Below are 20,204 nucleotides of genomic sequence, written 5' to 3'. Positions count from 1 at the left end.
TCAACACCCCAGAAGCCTTCCTGTACCCTAGGCTAATAATTGGCTTGATTTCAAACAGCTCTGATCAGTTTTGCCAGTTTTTGCACTTTATATATATGGTATAAAAATATGTATTCTTTTGTGAATCTGGTGTTTTTCACTGTACATAGTGTTTGTGATGTTCATATTGTTGCAAGTAGTTATATATCTTTTGTTTTCATCCTTGCATGACATACTGTTGTGTGAATATAGTGCAATTTATTTATCCATATTATTCAGAGATTTTTGGGTGGTTCCCAGTTTGATACTGCTGTGAGCATTCTAGCATCTGACTTTGGTGACTATTTAAACCCATTATTGGTGGATATATACCTAGAGAGGAATTGCTTGCCAATAAGTTATGTATATGGCCAGCTTTTATTACCATCATTTTCGTAGTTACTATAAAATTACATTCAACTATACAAAACTGCTATATAAAACAGTATTTCTTTGGGGACAACGTGTTCAGATTTTAAATTTCATAAATGCTTATATGTTATTTACTGCATACTAGACTTTATTCTATGTACATTATAGATACTGATTTATTTTATACCTTCTTGATCATCCTGTGAGGTTGATACTATCATTATTCCAATTTTGTATATGAGGTAACACTGACAGAGAGGCAAAGTGAATTGCTCAAGATAGCACAGGCAATGAATGATAGAGATGAAGTTTGAATCCAGGCTTCCTGGCACTAAGTCCTATAGACCTACTAACAATTATATTATGCTTTTTATTTTCCTAATGAAAGATATGAGGAACTGGGGAGAGATATGGACATCATGCAGGGACCTAACTTTTTGGAGTCATAATCAGAATATTATCTCTGCCTTAATAAGAAGCTATAGTGTCAATCAAGAATATAAGAGAACCTCCTGCACATAGACTGGGCACATAGTAGGGATTTGTGTTGGAGGCTACCAGTGCTGCAGGGTTTCCTCCAAGCACACCAGTATCACTCTCAATATAATGGGACTAATTCCAGAGTGGAATCTACTTGCTGATAGGATGAGTGTCTTTAGGAAGGCTCAGTGACTGGCAGAGATTGAACCTAGAGGTTAAGAGCCATGATGTGTGTCCAGAAAGGAGCACAGGGCTTAGGAAACAATAGATCTGGTTTAAATCCTGGCTCTTTCCCCTTACTTCAGTAATGTAAAGGAACAGCTACAAAAACTTTCTAAGAATCATTTTCCTCACACGTAAATTGGCAATAAGAGTATTATGCTGATATGTTATTGTGAAGATTAAATGAGATTGACTTTTTAAAATATTTCTGGTAGGCTACAGTAGATATTAAACAAAGACTAGCTCTGTTGGCCACTCCACACCTGGGTAAACAAAGGTGTTTGCCACGGAGTACATTAGAGCTATGGTGGCCATGGTGTTTCTCCTGGACTGAAATGACTGGCTATTTCTCAGTCGCTGGAACCCCATATTTTTCTTTCCTTGGGTCCTGTTGATGGTTTATCTTTCCACAGACACTATTTGAGTTTCTGAGGTGGTTCTCTCTCCTCCGACAAGCTTTGGGGATTTCTAAGGGCTCTTACTGACAATAGTTAGGAGATATACTCATGCTTCCTTCTCAGGATAACTCTTCCCTCTTTGCCTTTTCCCCAAGGCACACAAACAGCTGTTTTCCAATTTTAGGGCAAAAGAAGAAAGAGAAGTATATTCTCCAAATATTTTTCATTCTTTCATTTATACCAAAAATTTATATAGCATTTTCTATGACCCAGAAAACATTGGCATTCTGATAAATATAAGATAGAATAAGAAAGAACTTGTGGTCTTAATGAGTATACAGTCTATAATAAAAGTGAGTAAGATTTCATTAAAAAATGTATGGAATATGAAGCATATATGTGGGGAGGGTGACATTTTAAAAATTAACACCTATCAAGGCATAAGCACTGACCAATCAGAATGCATGTCATATACAAACAATGGCATGGCTGTACTGAGTACCAGCCCAGCATGGACAGAATAAGATTGGATAGAAAGCTGCAGCCAGAGCATAAAATACTTCAAGTGCCAAGAGAAATTCTTTGATTTTATTCTCTAGGTCCTATAGAGCCACAGACTGAGTATGGATATGATACAATAGGGCTATGTTTGGGGACTTGTTTCTCAGCCTTTTAATTTATTGAAAACCTGAAGCCACAGAATAAAGACTTTTGCCCTTTCTTATTCTTGTGACTTTCTCAACCATTTGTGACTCAATCACTGGCTTATAAGTTTTTTCATTTACCATGGCTTGCTAAAAGTCTATGAAGACCAGATTTGGTTAGTTGTGTTTGGACATTTGAAATATTGCAGAATTGTCATTCCCCAAGAAGCAGACAGCCAGCTGAACATTTGACTTGTGTGCCAAAGAACAACTGAAATAAAAAGTTCTCAAGGGGATACACAATATGACTGGAATTTCCCTCTGCCAGCTGGCTGCTCTGACACTTGTGCTTCTTTTCATAATGTTTCCCAGTTTTGAGGCTGCTAAGTAAGCCAAGGAAGCAAAGGTTAAACTGGGGGTTGGGCAAATCCCACTGGAGTGAAACAAATGGGAAGAATGTAGAAAGATGTCTCAAAGTGACACATCTTTTGAATTAATCTCCATAAGCATGTTCCCTTTAGCACTGTTATTTTTTCATTAACCAGTCCTTTTGGGAAAAGGTTTGTTAATTTCTCCCATGTGAACTGATCACTGAGCACTGCCTCATCCACCAAAGATTAGTTGGCTAAATTTATGAGCTTGGCTTACAAGATAGGGTAGATGGCATGTTGTTAAGAGCAAGCACTGATGTTAGGCTGCTTGGATATGACTCCTGGCTCCACAATGCATTTACAGTGAGGTCTTAGGTGGGTTTCTTTTTATAATTTTCTCATCTGTGAAATGAAGTTGATAACATTAACTGCCCAATAGGGGAAATTGAAGATTAAATTAATTACAAGAGAAGTACTTAGACAAGAACCTGGCATGTAGTAAGTACACATAAATGGTGAGTTGTTTCTATTGTTACTGTTGTGGCTGCTACATTTTCCTATATTTTCCTGTGCCTCTTTCCACTCCTCCATATGAAGACAACTACTTTAAACTCCTCTGGTAAGGAAACCCAACCATCAATGAACCACAAACTGTAAAGATACACGTGTCTCTCCTAAGCATAATATCATTAAAAATACTAAAACTGTTAGAAATATAATAAAAAGTTAGACATTTTTCACATTTATGCTTTAGAGTAGACAAGTCTTCAAGTCTTCTAATTTTCTGAACATGCTACGATACTCTTTTATGGTTAATCCCTAACCATAAAAAGATATCTTAAGATCATTAAAATATCTACTAGCTTATTGAATAAAAAATTTAATCAGTATTACTAATTATTCCTAAAATAGTAAATATAATGGACAAGTAACACTTTCCCCATTACTACTCAATGTGCGATTGTAAAAATGTGTTTTGAAAAGAGAACAGTCTTCTCTGAGAGAGCAACATTGGTTAGAGAAGAGTTTTACAAATAGCTCTAAATATCCATTATAAAAAGGAAGGAATTTCATATGTTAAGGAAGGAAAATAAAGTCTACCTGGAAGGCAGGTGACTGGGATTAAACTATCGAATTTTGGAATATCTTTCTGTTTGATTTTAGGGCAATTCTCTAGCTATTTGCATTATGCTATTTATCTGTGTATTAGTTAGCCAAAAGGGAGCTGATGCAAAATACCAGAATTCTGCTGGCTTTTATAAAGGGTATGTATTTGGGGTAGAAGCTTACAATCACAAGGCCTTAGAGTCCAACCAAAGGTTACTTAAGAGGTACATTCTCCCCCAAAGTTTATTGCCATGTATTGATGCGAGATGGTGGGCAGTGTTTGCAAGGGCTCAGCCTTCCTCTTTCCTCTTAGTCTCCATGGTCCCAGCTTCTTTTGATCTCAGCTGTAAGCTGGCATAAGGCTTGTCTCTCTCTTCCTGGAGCCACAGGATCCTGTGTAAAGAGCTGTCTCTCCTCTGTGTTCTCTTTCTCTGTGCATTTACTTCCATGTAATAGTCTGTTTTATCCCCACGGGGACTCCACCCTGCATGTCCTAATGATGTGGCTAAATAAAAACACTAATATTGATTTAATAAAGTAAAAGTGAAACCTCTGAATGTTATACAATCTAATATGCCCAGAGGAACAGACAAGTTTACAAACACAATCCAATATCTATTTTAGGAATTCATAAACAATGTCAAACTTCTACAATCTGTAAGATGGGAATGATTTAAATCTTCCTTATTGTAACCCTGAATGGTTTAAAAAAGATTAAAAACAAAATAAAATTGTGATGTTCTTTAAAATCCACAAAGCAGTAAAGGACCGATACTAGAGAGCATATCATACACATCGACAAATGGCACTCTTCATTGATTTCAGTAAGATCTGTATTCCCAGCGAATTGTTCTGTTATTTTTTTAAGAAGTAGGTCAGCAGGAAGTGTCAAGCAGCAAAAAAAAAAAAAAAAAAAAAAACCAAAAAACTAACTATAACAACAACAACAAAGAAAAGTCACACTAGCATGTGTGATGATCAAATCTTTGAATTATTCATTCTCATCATTGATTAAATTGAGTAATATGGATACAAAATTCCACAGTGCCCTCCAGAACTCCAGACATTATAACAAAAACGTTCTCTGGCTTGGACAAATCTGTCTGAGATATTTAAAAGCTTCAACTTTACATGGGTCTGCCTAGTAGACCTTGATGAAGCCTCACACAACTTCTCACCCAAACCTGTGCAAAGAAACAGATTAAAATAACAACAACAACCAAGAAATTAAAACTGTCAATCAAACCTTTTCCAGAATCCAAGAGGGATTTCCAGAAATGTGTGATCATGGGGCAGAGGAATAGCCCTGGATGCAGGGCATACTGGGAATTTTACTTGTCATGTATTTTAACTATTTAGATGGACAGAAAATGAGGAATTGAGATTTAAGAAAAGACTCCATTGTAGGCCTATTAGAATGTGCTGAATAGTGATATCTGGGCTAAGAGCTGACACATTAACCTAAGAGTATTCCCAAGGGGAAAAATAGCAGTGCTAAAGTCTACTGACATACAACATTTGCATAGAAAAATGACTCTGTTTTAAGGGTAAAGACAGAAAATTAAACCTCACAATAAGCTGACTATGGTGCAATTGTAGAAAAAGAGAAAAGGAATACAATTCTCAACTCCTATGTTAAAACCATGCCTCTTAAGGTTACTTTAACTATTTTAGAATGATGTTTGTTATTCTTTAGAAGATGCAAGAAAATATTTTCTCTAAGAAATAGGAGAAGTAAGATATAAGGAGACTGAAATAAAAGAGGGGGAAATGGATGTGGCTCAACCAATTGGGCTCCCATCTACCATATAGGAGGTTCAGGGTTTGATGCCCAGGGCCTCCTGATAATGACAAGCTGGCCCACACAGTGAGCTGGCCCACATCGAATGCTGGCCCACGCAGGAATGTGGCCCCATGCAGGAGTGCCACCCTGCATGGGAATGCCACCCAGCACAGGAAAGCCACCCCATGCAGGAGTGCTGGCCATTGCGGAGAGCTGGTGCAGTAAGATGACACAATAAGAGACACAGAGGAGAGAAAATAAGAAGACATAGCAGAACAGGGAGCTGAGGTGGCACAAGAGAGTAAACAACTCTTTCCCACTACGGAAGGTCCCAGGATCAGTTCCCAGAGCTGCCTAATGAGAACATAAGCAGACACAAAAGAACACACAGTGAATGGACACAGAGAGCAGACAACAGGGCAAATGGGGGGAGAAAAAAAAAAGACTTGAGTGAGAAATAAAAGATATACAAAGAAACTAAAAATGCAATTGTAACTCAGAAATTCTATTTTTAGGCATGCATCCCTAGAGAGATTCTTGTACTGGTGCACCAGGAGTTATATACATGAAGGTTCATAATATGGCTGTTTCTCATAGAGAAAATCTGACAATGTCCATCAATAAAGTAATGAATAAAATAGTACATTTTGGAATACATAAAATATTCAGTAGTTGAATTAAATCCACAACAAAAGCAATAAGCACCAGAATTTGAATTGTGGAAAATCAAATCAAGGATATGAAGAAGAAACCTGAGTAGTTTTTCCAGAATGCAGAGAAATTTGATGAAGAGATGAAGACCCTTAAAGATAAGACAATAGACATAGAAGACAGAGACCTGATGATACCCAATCCAAGTATTATAGGTAAGTTTAAGAAAAAGAAAACAACAACAACAACAAAAAAACAATGAGAATAGATGTAAAATTAAAGATGCCCCACAGGGGAAATAGTAAAAACTTTACACAATAATACCATTAAAAACCCAAATATTAAGATCAAAAGTGTTCATCATGTTCAAGGCAAAAATCCCATGATAAAATAAAATTGTAGCACACTGAATTATGTTCTCAAAAGAATTTAAATAGAGTGATAAAGGAACATTATTTTAAGCATCCAGAAAGGAAAATAATTAATGATTTCCAATAAAATTCAACTGTATGCTGTTTACTATCCTTTCTTTTCCACAAAGAAAATTATGGAAAACAACATATAGGAAAACCATGGAAAACAACAACAAAATTATAGAAAACAATACATCTCTTAAGGGGAAAATTGTGGGAGTAAAAGTTTCAAGAACTGTGTTGCCAGATAATTAGACCGTGAGGTGTGAAGGAAACATAAAAGATATTCTCAGGTTTTCAAGGGCTCAGAAAATAAACAATTCATGTGAGTGTCTTGGAAAGGGTAAAGTTGTACTACATTGACCAGGAGATGAATTTTAATGAAGACCTTAAGCAGAAGAAGTCATGGAATTCTTCAAAAATAGTTAAATGTAAAGGTAAAAATTTAGGTAATTATTGCTAATGTGATTAAAAAAAGACAATGCAAACATATAAAGTAAGATATTATTTTAATAATAATGTCTATATATAAAACTGTAGATTATATTAAAGCAGAGATGGAAGTGAGAGGACAAAATATAAGGCAACAACTAAATTCCTCATTTTATGTGAAGAGATTCAAAGTGTCTTTTTCTTTATAACTTTATTAATTAAAGTGTGAATTAAAGTACAATTTTGAAAAGTTCAAAGGTAATCACTAATATAATAAAAATCAAAAGATTATCTTCTAAAATACTGGATAAAGTAAAAACATATAAAAGATAAACAATACTAAGAATAAATAAAAAGAATCAATATGAGAGAAATATGAAAAAACATATTAGTTTTGATATTAACTGTGAATAACTGAAACCACAACAGAAGGCAAAATTTTCAGATACAGCTTTAAAACAGTAAACATAAAATTGAACTTTTGAGAGAGAGACTTAAACAAATAAAACAGGCATGTTAAAAATAAGTGCAAAAAGTTATTAATGGTAGCCAAGAAGATCATTACATACTGATAAAAATATACTTCACAAGGAAAGCTTAACAGTCATTTAACTTTATAAACGAAATAGAATAAATCAACATATATGAAACAAGGTTGGTAGAAATATTAGAAATGTGAAAAGGAAAGCATTTTTGTATGGGAGACTTTAACATACTCTCTTAGCTCTGGATGATCAAATATAAAATAAATATTGTAATTAGTAAGTTTGAATCTACAAATAGACTGATATAATTATATTATAATTATATTTGTATTATAATTATATTATATAAAAAATAATATACATGTATATTATCTTCAGGATTATTATCGCTTTTATAAAAATTCAACAAATATGGTCACAAAGAAAATGTTCAAAACATATCCAAAGCAGAAGTTATACAGAGTGTGTTCTCTGAGAAATATAATTTATATATATATATAAAACTATATATTTTAACATTTAAACAATAAAAAACCCAACAACTTTGCAAGTTACAAAGGTGTTCCTAAATAGCATTGAATGGAAGAGAAAAACAAAAGTAAAATTACAGACTTGTTTTAAAATAATGAAAATAAGACTCTTAGTTTTCAAACTTTATGTAGGATATGTCAAAGGGAAATATGTGGCCCAAAATATTTTTAGTTCTAACAAAAAAAAGAATAACAACTTACTTTAACTTCAATTCACAAAATTAGAAAAAGAAAATTAAATAACAAACAAAATAATAGGAAGAAAATTTTGAAAAATTAATATAAAGACAAAAGCATGAGAAAATAGAAAAACAATAAATTTGACATAAAATAGGCAAATAAACTACAGTACTAAATCCTTGAAAAACAAGAACAAACAAATAAGAAAGTTCTGGCAAGTCTATCTGAGAAAAGAAGAGAGTAAACAAATTAATAAAAGAAGAAAGAACAAATATTTTAAAAGGGCTTAAGATTTAAAGATTATTTTTAAACATGATTTTAAAAGTACTAGCATAAATTAATTAGCTTAATAAATTTGAAAAATTTACTAACGAGGATTCAAAGGTAATGAAGGCTAAACCTTGTGGGTTAAAAATAAAAAGACCAGTATCTACTGAAGAATTGAAATTGAAAAAGTTTTCAATTATTTCCTTCAAAACAGCTGCAGGGTCAAGAGTTTTATCAATGAGTACTTTTGAGCTTTCAAGAAATAAGTCATTCCTATGCTTTATATTCTGCTGTACATAGAAAAAAAAATAGAAAAAGTGTTCCATTTTACTTTATAAAGCTAGATGACCTTCATAGCAAAACCTGAAAAAGATGAGTATAGATGCAAAAGTCTAATACAAGATCATTATATTTTATTCAGAATATTTAAAAATAATTTAATTTGAACATTTAAGTATTGTCCTAATAATTTGTGTATATAAATCCTAGTAAAAGCATCATGACAAAAGATTACAAAGTAAACATATAAATATCTCAATTGATGTAAAAATAATTTGATAAAACTTAATAAATTCTCTTGTTTTAAAAATTGCTTAATAATCCCAGAGTAGAATAATTCATTGACACAATAAAGTCTTTATCTTAAACATACAACCATCATATTTTATAACAATTCACTACAGGTGTCATAAATGCATCAAAAATATCTATTATTAGCACCATAATTTGCAACTGTTCAAGAAATGATAGCCAAAACAAAAACAAATGAAAAACAATACAGAAATATGAGGTGTATTTGTTAATTTAAAAAATAAAATAGGAATAGATCAATTTTTTGCATATGATGATTTACCTAAGTAATCTAAGGGAATCAACAGAAAATGTATTGGAACTAACAGCATAGTTCAGTAAAGTGATTGAATACAAAAAAAATAGACAAAAACCAATTATATTTCTAATGTGAATAATAATTAATCAGAAAAGGTAATGAAGAATATCCCATTCACAATAATGACTAAAATATCAAAATACTATAACCAAAATATCAAAATTTCAGGAATAATTTTTTTTAATTGTGTGAGACCTATACAATAAAAATTATAAAATGTTTTGAGAGTAATAAAAAGACTTTCATAAATGAAAGAACATATTTTGTTCTAAGAAAAATTTGAAAGCTTAATGGAATAAGGTTGCAGTCTCTCTGGATTATAGTGGAATATGAAAATAGAAATAACAACTAACTAGAAGAGACAGACCTCAAGCAGACTGCAGTAGATTTAAAAACAAGACAAGAATTTTTAAAACTCTGGATAAAATCAAGGTGACATCACAAATGAGTGAAGAAATAAAGAACAATCACTAATGGTGTGAGGCAGTTATTTAATAAAGTGAAATAAAATTGTTCCTCACTTTATTCCATAAAACAAAATAAATTGTATGATGATTAAATATTTTAATGTACAAAACTGAAACCACACACACACACACATACACACACACACACCACTAGGGGAAAATATTGGTATATATCTGATCTCAGGAGGGAAATTGCTTTTAACTATTAAAAAAAATTGAAATAAATCATGCAAAATTTATAGATTTGACTACAGAAACTAAAAATTTGAAATATCCCTGCAACAATAAAGAGCAACAGCAACTAAAATGAAACTTTTATCATTTTGAAAAATTAAAAATTTTAAAGCATAAAATGGAGAAAATACTTTATACAAATATTATATTGTTAATATATAAAGAGCTCATGCAAATCTTAAAATCTTAATAGAAAAATTAGCAAAGAATATGGGATAGATGCATTACAAAAAGAAATGAAGGAAAATGGGGGGGAAGAGAAAAGAATATGAAGTGGAAAGAAAAACAGAGGGGAGGTGAGCAGAGAAAGAGAAAAACTAAACACAGGGACATTTAAAACTATTAATTTGAAATACTTTTGTTTAAAGACTTGAGTCTTTACTTACCAAATGAACAAAACTTTATTCTAAAGCCCACTATTGTTAAATATGAGATTGGAACAACTTTTCCAGAAAGCCAGTTTGGCACTTTATATAAAAAATTAACGTCCTTAGACTCAATAACTTTACTTTTGGCCATTCATCTTATGGAACATTTGAGGCCAGGGACATTCTTTGCTTCATTACACCTGTATTTACTTGAATCTCCTGAGATGCTGCAACATACTAAAATCAGGCATGAAGTGTTTCACAAATAATTTGTTACTACTAACAGTGTAAGTACCAAACTTTAAAAATCATTTTAAAAATCAGAGTACAGCTAAGGTAACCTTGGAATGTTACTCTAAGTCACTTGTATGACAATATGCTTCATGAGGGGGAAGGAAAGGGACAAAACCGTGACAAATACCCAGGGAAATTTGCATAAGCCAGAGATGTTTTATTTACGTGTGTATCAGAATTCATTTACTTGTAAACATTAAACTTTCTGTATGTGTCATAGGGAAAAGAAAATCAGAATTACTTGTAGATTTGAGTTTGTTGTAGCCATTTAAATTACACAACGAAACCATCAAAATCCTTGTTTTGGAAGAAGTTTGACAAGATAGATGAATGTTCACAATTTCACAATTTCACAGAAGGCAGGGCTGAACAAAGAATGATGGTTCTGTGGAAGAGCTCGAAGAAAATTAACCTGTGTTGACTACTTAGCAGATATTTTCTCTTTTGTACTTTCTGAATTAGAAATATTTTAAGAAGTAAACATTATTTTTATGATCAGAGAAATTAACAAAAATATTATAAAATTATAAAGAAATAATTATAGAACATTTATAAGATAAGACTAGAATTTCTTTTCTCCTAATGACTACATCAAGTAACAAATATAAGAAATATTTGCAGAAGGATATTTATCCTATTCAGATTAATCTCATAGACTCAATCTATCACATCCTAAGAAGAAAGCCTTTTATAGTATAAAGTAACTTGATCCTCAGAATGTCTTCATCCAAGTTGCCAAAGGCAATTTTTGTGACTCTTTAAGCATTGCAAAATTAAGTAAAAATTAAAAAATATAATCATGAAATATGCTTTCATTCTTCATGAAAACTTTCCCTGTTCTTTGAGGAAATGAGTATTAAATGCCAAATGGGTACACTTCAGGTAACAGTCTTCATTCCTATTCACAAGGTACCATGTTAATGCTCTCTCTAGGAAAAACAAAAAAATGGATGCAGTGACCTTCACTGAATTTCATGCACTAATCAACTGAAAGCATATTTTTAAATTCTCTGGAAAAATGCTTCAGAGTTGTGGGGTTATCATAATAAAAAATGCTAAACTTACTGAATCATCCTATAAGAACAGGAGTTTCACATTGGGGCTGGTGGAGACAGACTTCTGCCCTGTGTACATATAATTTGTCCCAGAACTGTTTTGTACCTCATGATTCTGAAAGGCACGTAAAACATTGTAATAGATGCATTTTTGTGTTTTCATTTATTTCTTGAGAGAATAGCAGTCATTATTAATGTATCTTTTTGACATATCATCGGATTCACATTCCCAACAGCTCCAAATTACTGCCTAAAATATTCTTTTGAGAAATGCTTTTTTTTAAAAAAGCCCTTTTCAACTAACTCACTCAAAATTTGTTTTCTAAGGGTCTTACTGTTTCAACCTTCAACGTTTTCAAGCATTTGCATAGCCACCTTGTTTTTCTTAATTTCTAAATATTATTTCATATCACAAAATTGTACTAGAAGTAGTTTTACTTTTGACTCTTTGAGGAGGGCAAGATCACTTATATTTTCCATTGCTTGAAAGAAAACATAAATAAACATTTTTGTTTTAATGTTGAAGCTGATGGTGCTCTTTTGCTGATTTGTAAATAAAACCAGGTCTCGATCTCAGTACTATTGACATTTTGGGGAAAGTAATTCTTTGTTGTGTGGGACTGTCCTGTGAACTGTGGGATATTTAGCAGCGTCTCTACACTCTATACACTAGATGCCACATAGTGCCCTCCCCAGTTATGACAACCAAAAATGTCTCCAGACATTGCCAAGTGTTCCCTTCAATATCTCCTGATTGAGAAAACTTGTCTAAATTATCCTACTCTCAGAGAAAAACATGGGTATTACCTATCTTCATCTACCACAAAGTACTTATTACCAATCTTCATCTACTACAAAGTGCTTAAAAAGTAAAAATCCTTGTCTCTTAAAAGTTAGTACAATTTGCTACTATATTATTTTACTAGTCCTTAAATATTCTACTTTGAATGGGTTGATAAGCAACTAAGATATTCCATATACTTCAAAGGAAAATAAAGAAGTTGACCAAAAAAAGTTGAATTAAATGGGAGAAGCAACTGTCACACAGAAACTTATTTTCTGTTAGTTTTTTGCTGTTTTTACTTGGTTATGAAAATCATCTAAATTATTATATCACAATGAAAATTCAAACTTTTGGCTCAAAAATCTAAGAATTTCAATATGAAATAGGTAATTTAACATAATTCATTTAATGCATACAGTTCATTTTTTATTTATAAACTTTTAATAACTAATGTTACAACAGAGGATTGAAAGTTTCTGTACTAGGTATATATTAAGAGCTTTTTATCTGATTTAACTGTAACATGTTTATTGGGAAAACTTCAGAAAAATATGGAAAAGTATGTAAAAGAGCACCACAATATTATTACATAAAGAAAACCATAGTTTGTATTTAGATATTGATCTTTCTAGATTTTATATTTTTCATACAAATACGAGCTATTTCCTTAACAGATCACAGTTTATACTCTACTTATTTGAATTAAACGTAAAGTTTGCTAGGTGCTATTAAAGGGAAAATTTGCACTGATAAATATACTTGCTTTTTCAAACAACTACTTTTTTTTCTAAATTAATAAACATTACTTCAACTTATAAAAGCAAAATAACAGACAAAAAGTAGCTTAACAGATTATGGAAGCATTATTTTTAAAAATCCTATCCAGGCATATCCATCTTATTAAACACTAAAAACAAACCCAGTTGTTTCTCCAGTGTTCAGAAAGATGAATAAATGAGCACAAATTGATTAAATGACATGATTTAATTCTCCTTGTTAATGAAGAAAATGGGGAAAAAAATGGTTGATCATATTAACATCTCATAAAATTAAATCCCATATTCTTTTTTTAACCTTTAGCATTGACATAGTACCTTCTCTGCCTTTGCTCCAAAAATATTAGAATATTATTGTTAACTATAATCCATAAATTATATTAGTTGTATTTCCCCCATGTTATCACCATATTCACATACCTTGTATAATAGAGGAACATACATATATTTGTATTATTAACCACAATCCTCATCTACCACCGAAATCACTGTTACACAGCCCATAGATTATCCTTCATGAATCTTTCAATTAACATTAACCTCCCTAGACTACCCCTTTCAGCCACAATCAGCAGTGTTACACTCAATATAATGTGTTACCTTCAACTCGATCCATTTCTACATATTTATAACCAACCCTATTAAACATTCTACATTCATTCAGCATCAGCTCTCTCTTCTCATCCCATATTCTGTCTCCTACTAACCTGCAACGATAAAAAAAAAACTTTTTTTTTGGTATCAGCAAAGCCTATGGTGTGATTTAAAGCATCCCTACTTGTTAGGTTATCTGTACATCATTCTACTTTCGATAATAATCTCTATGTTTTATAATTGGCTTTTATGTTTCTCTAACCCAAAGGCTTTAGCAACAATAAGAGAGGAGGACTTCAAATACAATTAGGACTTGCCATTTTTTTCTCCTCCCAGTCTATGTGTCATCTTGATATAGATATCTAAAGGCCTGCCAAGTTTTCTGAGAATTCTGAAGAAAGGAAAGGAAGACAAGACCTTGTATTTTCATGATCACCACTTATTTGCTTCATGCATATCCACTAAAACAAAACGAAATAAACAAATCAACAACAACAACAAAATCACCACACAAGGAGGACAATTCAATGAGTTTGAACCTTAGAAATCCTCTTCACATTCCCTTTACCCCCAAATCCAGGAAATCTTCACTAACTGCTTCATCCCTTTTAGTCCCCAGTCACACACCATCTCCTTGGTTCTCTGAGGCAGGGAAATTCCTCTTCTTTTCCCACAAAAAACTTTGACCATGGCGTTGGTTATCTGTACTCCCTCTGGCACAGTGGAGAGCCCTGAGAGAGTCTGAGAATTAAAATACTGGTTACCCCATTGGATTGATAGCCAGAAGGGTTCTGGTAAACAACTGGCTCAAACCTTCAATCCAAAGAAGAAATTGAGGAAACCACCACACTATTCCAATTTTATATTTAATGGCCACCCATTCAAAGCATGTATTGAAGACACATGATATGAACATTTGGGAGTAATCGAGGGCTATGGTTCCAACTTTGACTGGGTAATAGATAACTAGTCTGTCGATCAATTTATCTCCTTTCCATTATCTACAAAATGGGGATAAAACCTATGCTAATAAGAATATTGGTGACCCACATAAAGCTACTTCCATCCTTACAACAATTCAGCAACAGATAGATACAGCATATGTATTATCACCCTTAATTAAAAACCCAGAGGAATTAATGGTCCAGTTGAGTCCAATAGAAGCAGTCAAATACAAAAATGTCTTTGAATCCAAATACTATGTCAAGCTGCCTCCTCATTATCTGGGGAAATTTATGAGAATATAATGACATTACGTGTGTGAGGGTGCTTTCCAAGTAAAAAACATGAAGGAAAAGCAAACACTTATGCTATATTTATTTTCAGACAGAGAAATCTTTTGTCAGGGTTCAGGTAGTTCCCACAGATATCATCCCCAAATGGCACAGTGCATTATAAAATGAAACTTTAAACATTGTGATTTGATAATTACACTATGGCAATAATTTTTCATTTCCTTCATGTTCTTTAATTTTCCTGGGCTACCTTTAAGATTCTTACTTATTATCAACTGAGAGTGATCCAAACATTTATTTAACCTAGCTCCTCATGGGGAGGTGTGTGTGTGTGCCTGTGTCCACACACATGCACATTCACTTACATTTCCAGCCTCCCTGGTTTCTGGCGAGCAGAGTACTTTTGAATACTCACAACCCAGCATACAGATACAGCAGATTGATTTCCCTCTTGCCCAAGGATAACTGATTCTAATAGACCCGACTAGATCTTTTCACTGTGGTCCCAATATACTCTTTTTCTGGCCCAGAAAACTAGCAATGAATTATATCTGAAAATCTGGGGCTCCAACATTAAAATTTTTCAATACCTTAACTATTCTGTTTTCCAGATTTTTAACTCATTCTGTTACTTTACACAGAATCTTCTCCATAATTTTCATTCATTTCTGAAGCTATAAATCTCAACAACTGAACACATTTTTTATTGAGTTTTACTGTGTGCTGAGTCAAACAGTTTCAAATGGTACAATTACTTCATCAAAACACAAACGGGCATTTAACGAGCACATTGTCTGTACCCAATCTGCACTAGAAACGGTGGAATCCAAAGGCACAGTTGATCTCAAACACAAAGAAAATATAGGCTATTACATTATCAATTTGTGATTCATTTCATTATATATATCCACTACATTGGCTTCTTAAAGCCACCATATATATTCCTGGCTAATGTTCATATTTCAGCACACTGGGGTCCTAAACCCAATTTTATCCTACTCTAAATACTTTAGAATTGTGGTTTCCCAATATATACATAGACACACTACATTTATTTTCTAATAAATTTCACACTAAGACATTTTTTGAAATATTTAAAAATTTCATCCAAACAATATTCACACTTGGTTAAAAAATCCAAATATTATAACCCTCCTCACACCTAGTTGCAACACCTCTTTCCTCCCCACCCCCACCTGCAAAGGTAGTCTTTCATCCACTTCTGCCTTTAGTTTCTACTTTTAGAAAACTAAATAATATACTTCTTTCTTTTAAAAAAAATTAAATTTAAATAATAAAATAACTTAAATATTGTATTTATATTATACATTTGTTAACTAATTATCTTCTTGACCCTCAGTTACAGAAAAATGACATTTTATTTCCTTTGCTTAGTCCTTCTACAGACACCTCTGTAATTTTGATAATTACATTATTGTTTTAAATTTCCTGGGTTGTAATTTAGAAATACCTACTTACACTCCTGTCTTACCTAATAAATTTTAGTCAGTTTCTTGACATCCCTGCCTTAATTTTCCAGGCTGCTATAACAAACGCCAAAAACTGGTTTTCGCTTAAACAACAAGAATCTGTTGGTTCATGGTCTCAGAGACTAGAAGGCTTTCTTCCTCCCAGGCTGGTAGTGTTCTGGCTGGTCATTAGTCCTTGTGGTTCCTTAGCTTTCCAGTTACTTGGCAGTGTCCTTAGGTACCTCTTCAGGTTCTGCTTCTGGCTTCCCCTGGCTTTCTCTCTTTGAATTTCTTTCTGCTTACAAATGATTCCAGTATCCCAGATTATGACCCACCCTCATTCAGTTGGGCCGCACTTTAGCTCAGATAACATCTTCAAGAGATCCTATTTACAATAGTTCACAGCATAGAAATGCGGCTCAAGACCAAGAGCATGTCTAAATCAAGGTTCATAATTCAACCCAGCACACACCCTCTGTGGGATAAGAGTATTAAAGCCTTTACACTCCCCTCTGCTTTTTTTCCCCTTTGTCCCTTTTGTCTCCCATCTTCTGTTAGGTTTACTTTTTTTTACCTTTACTTTTATCTTTCCAGAGTTGTAAAGTAGACTTTTAATTGTGTGATAAATTTACTTTTCGATTTAAATTAGGATACCTTGTTTTCTATCCCAACAGAAAAAGCTCTAGCTCTGCTAAGAGCCTCCTACTTGTTAACCTGAAAAGGAGAAGCTACCATCTACTTTGTGCAAATTACTCTCTTTTTAAAGGAGCATATGATATTAGCAGTTAATTAAAATATATCTCATCAAACAAAAAAAATTAAAAGGTAAAGTTCTTTAAAATGCTTCTAAGACAATATCTTTTCCGTGAAAAGCCTTTTAAAAATAAAAACAATTTGAATATTATTAGAAAATTTGGAGATACATTATTTATTCTCTTAAAAAGAGGCTGTTAAAATTGAAGGAAAAAGATTTTAGGAATTCTAGTGACAAAATTTACTGCGTGTGAAACATAATCTGAGGATTATTAAGTATAAAACTATTCATGGGTAACACAGGAAGTGATCATGGTTTAAGCACAATTTATAATATGTATTTCAATGTATATTTAAATCAAATAGTCCTTTTTTGACTGGAAACTCTGTTTTTGCATAAAACATTCATAAATGTTTGTTTCCTATAATTTTAACTTAAAAAAGAAATATATTTTCCCAGTCTAGTACCTTTACACTATTCTGCCAATCTGGAAAAACATTCTGAGATTTATGCCTAGTGAATCAGATTCCCATTTCTCTGTGAAGGAAAACCGTAGCAATATTCTTCATATTGTCCTCACTGCACATTCTGATTCAGTTAAGTTCAGCTCATCATACCCAGGGTTTTTGTATGGCTCAAAATTTGCTATTTTATATTTTATATTTCACCTCATTTAGAAAGTATTTTGATAGCTTAAATAAGAATATACACAGAGATATGAGCTAATAATCTATAGATGGAAAATAATAAGCCAAGATAAGGTAGATATTATGTTTATTTTTTAAAAATCACAGCAAAGCAAGCCAAATTGAGCTATAAATTTAGTTTTAGGTTTCTTAGCAGTCAAAATTAAAAGGGAATGTTACAAAGATTTTCTCTCAGGAAAAACAAAACTTCTCCTGAAACTTAGGTCTAAAAGAAAATTTCCTGAAGAACTGTGACCCGAAATAAAATGCAGGAAGGAAATCTAGTGTGTCCATCACCAGTATTTCCCAGAATTTGTTTTCCATTCTTATATATGTTTATAAAAAATTCTTACCTTAAATATATCACACAGTGATATATCAAACTCTCCATTGTCAAGCTCAAATAATAAGAAACATGAAATTTTGAAAAAGGGAAATGATGGAATCTGATGTGGCTCACAAAGATTTCCTTCAACTATGTCAGAAAGAGAAAGGAAAATAGAGCTAATTATTTTTCTATTATTTCTATACACATATTATTCCCTATCGTAATAATATCATTTTGGGATAAATGGCAAAAATATAGTGAATTGGAAAGTTCTCACATGGAATTCTTATTTGTCCAAGACACACAGAAATTCAGAGGCATTTAAAGGATCAGAATCCAAAAGATGCGAATCCAGTTATTTGCCATACTCACTAATGAGACAATCTTGATGATAGTATCTTAAACGTAAAAATGCAGAAAAAATAATCTTGTGATTAGTCATAATATTTTGCAATTTATAAAAGGCTTTATGTCTATGTATTAAAGCTGGGGTTCTTAACCAGGGTTTTATGGAACTCTTGATTTCAGGGGGCGTATGAGCTTGAATTGAAAATTCAAAAAAACATTATTCTTGTGGGGACTATTGGTGGGACTATATATTTATTAAATAATACACAGATAGTGTGGACTTAGTAGGATTTTAATTTTGATGTAGTATGTTCTGCGTGCAGTGGAAAACTGCAAAAAGGTTGATAAGGATGGCGGAGATGGTTTTATGACGCCTGGGAAAGCTCGAATTTCTAAATGTTTGCCAAAAATGACCTTTCGAACAGATGTTGAACCATGTTATCAGGTATTGAAATTATGAGAAAGTTGTAAAACGTTGTTTTGAAAAATCCTAAAATTTAAAGACATGTCCATGTTGAGTGTCATAAAACTATCTGCTGCTATATTCTGAGAAGGGGTCTGTGGTTTTCACCTGACTGGCAAAGGAGTCTGTGGAACAAAAACAGTTAAGAAACTCTGTATTAAAGAAAAATTGATCATGATACTTGTTAAAGCTACCACCCAAATAAAGTTATTCTAGTAAGCATCTAAATAAGTAAGAACAATTTCTGAAAGAGGTACAGGTTTCCTGTTCCATATTGTCCAACTATGAGGAAATCACTAATGAAATAGACTGAAAAAATCACTTAGTCAATGAAACAACACTACAGTGGAGTCACAAATATTAGCTGAACAATTGATGAAGTAACTAATCCCTGTTATAAATGGGTATAGGCTGTTAATTATCAGGAAACTACCATACACTGGTTTCTGATACTTAAATATTCTTAACAAGCCATACATATTGGATTTGGATTGATCAATTCCTCTACAAATTTTACTCAGAAAAGGAAATCTGTGCAGTTAATTAGTTGAAAATAACAACTGTTGGTTCAATTTAATTAAGCAAATTTCACATTCTAGTGTGTTACCATATGTACATTTTTGAAGTAATAATTAAACTTTTGTACTAGATCTCATATTTTTGAAAAAGGTAAACAAATTACAGAATGATGCAAGGAAATAGCTCTAGAAATACACAATTGCTTACCCTTTTGGAAATTAAGCTCAAACGTCATAAGTAAATCCTTAATAAATGCCTGCAAGATTTTAAATTCATATTTGATTATCTGGGTATATATTTGACCCAGTCATTAAAAACTTCCATGTAAAGTTATCCAAAGTGGCAGATATAGGAAACGTTCATTTATTTATATATATTGAAACATGAAAATTTTAAAACATTATGGATGAAAAACATTAAATTGGGTTTTATGATTCAACTTGTTTTAAAAGGACTATATTAAGATTAGTCAGTAGTGAACAGAATTTGTCAATTTTTTTTCTTCTCTCCTAATACCTTCTCTATGAACAAAAATAAATAAGGAAAAAAATAACCTGGAAGTATAGCCTTGTTCTGGAATTAGGAGGC

The sequence above is a fragment of the Dasypus novemcinctus genome, chromosome 11 (genome assembly GCF_030445035.2).
Source record: "Dasypus novemcinctus isolate mDasNov1 chromosome 11, mDasNov1.1.hap2, whole genome shotgun sequence".
NCBI lineage: Eukaryota > Metazoa > Chordata > Mammalia > Cingulata > Dasypodidae > Dasypus > Dasypus novemcinctus.
Note: the sequence above shows the minus strand (reverse complement) of the source record.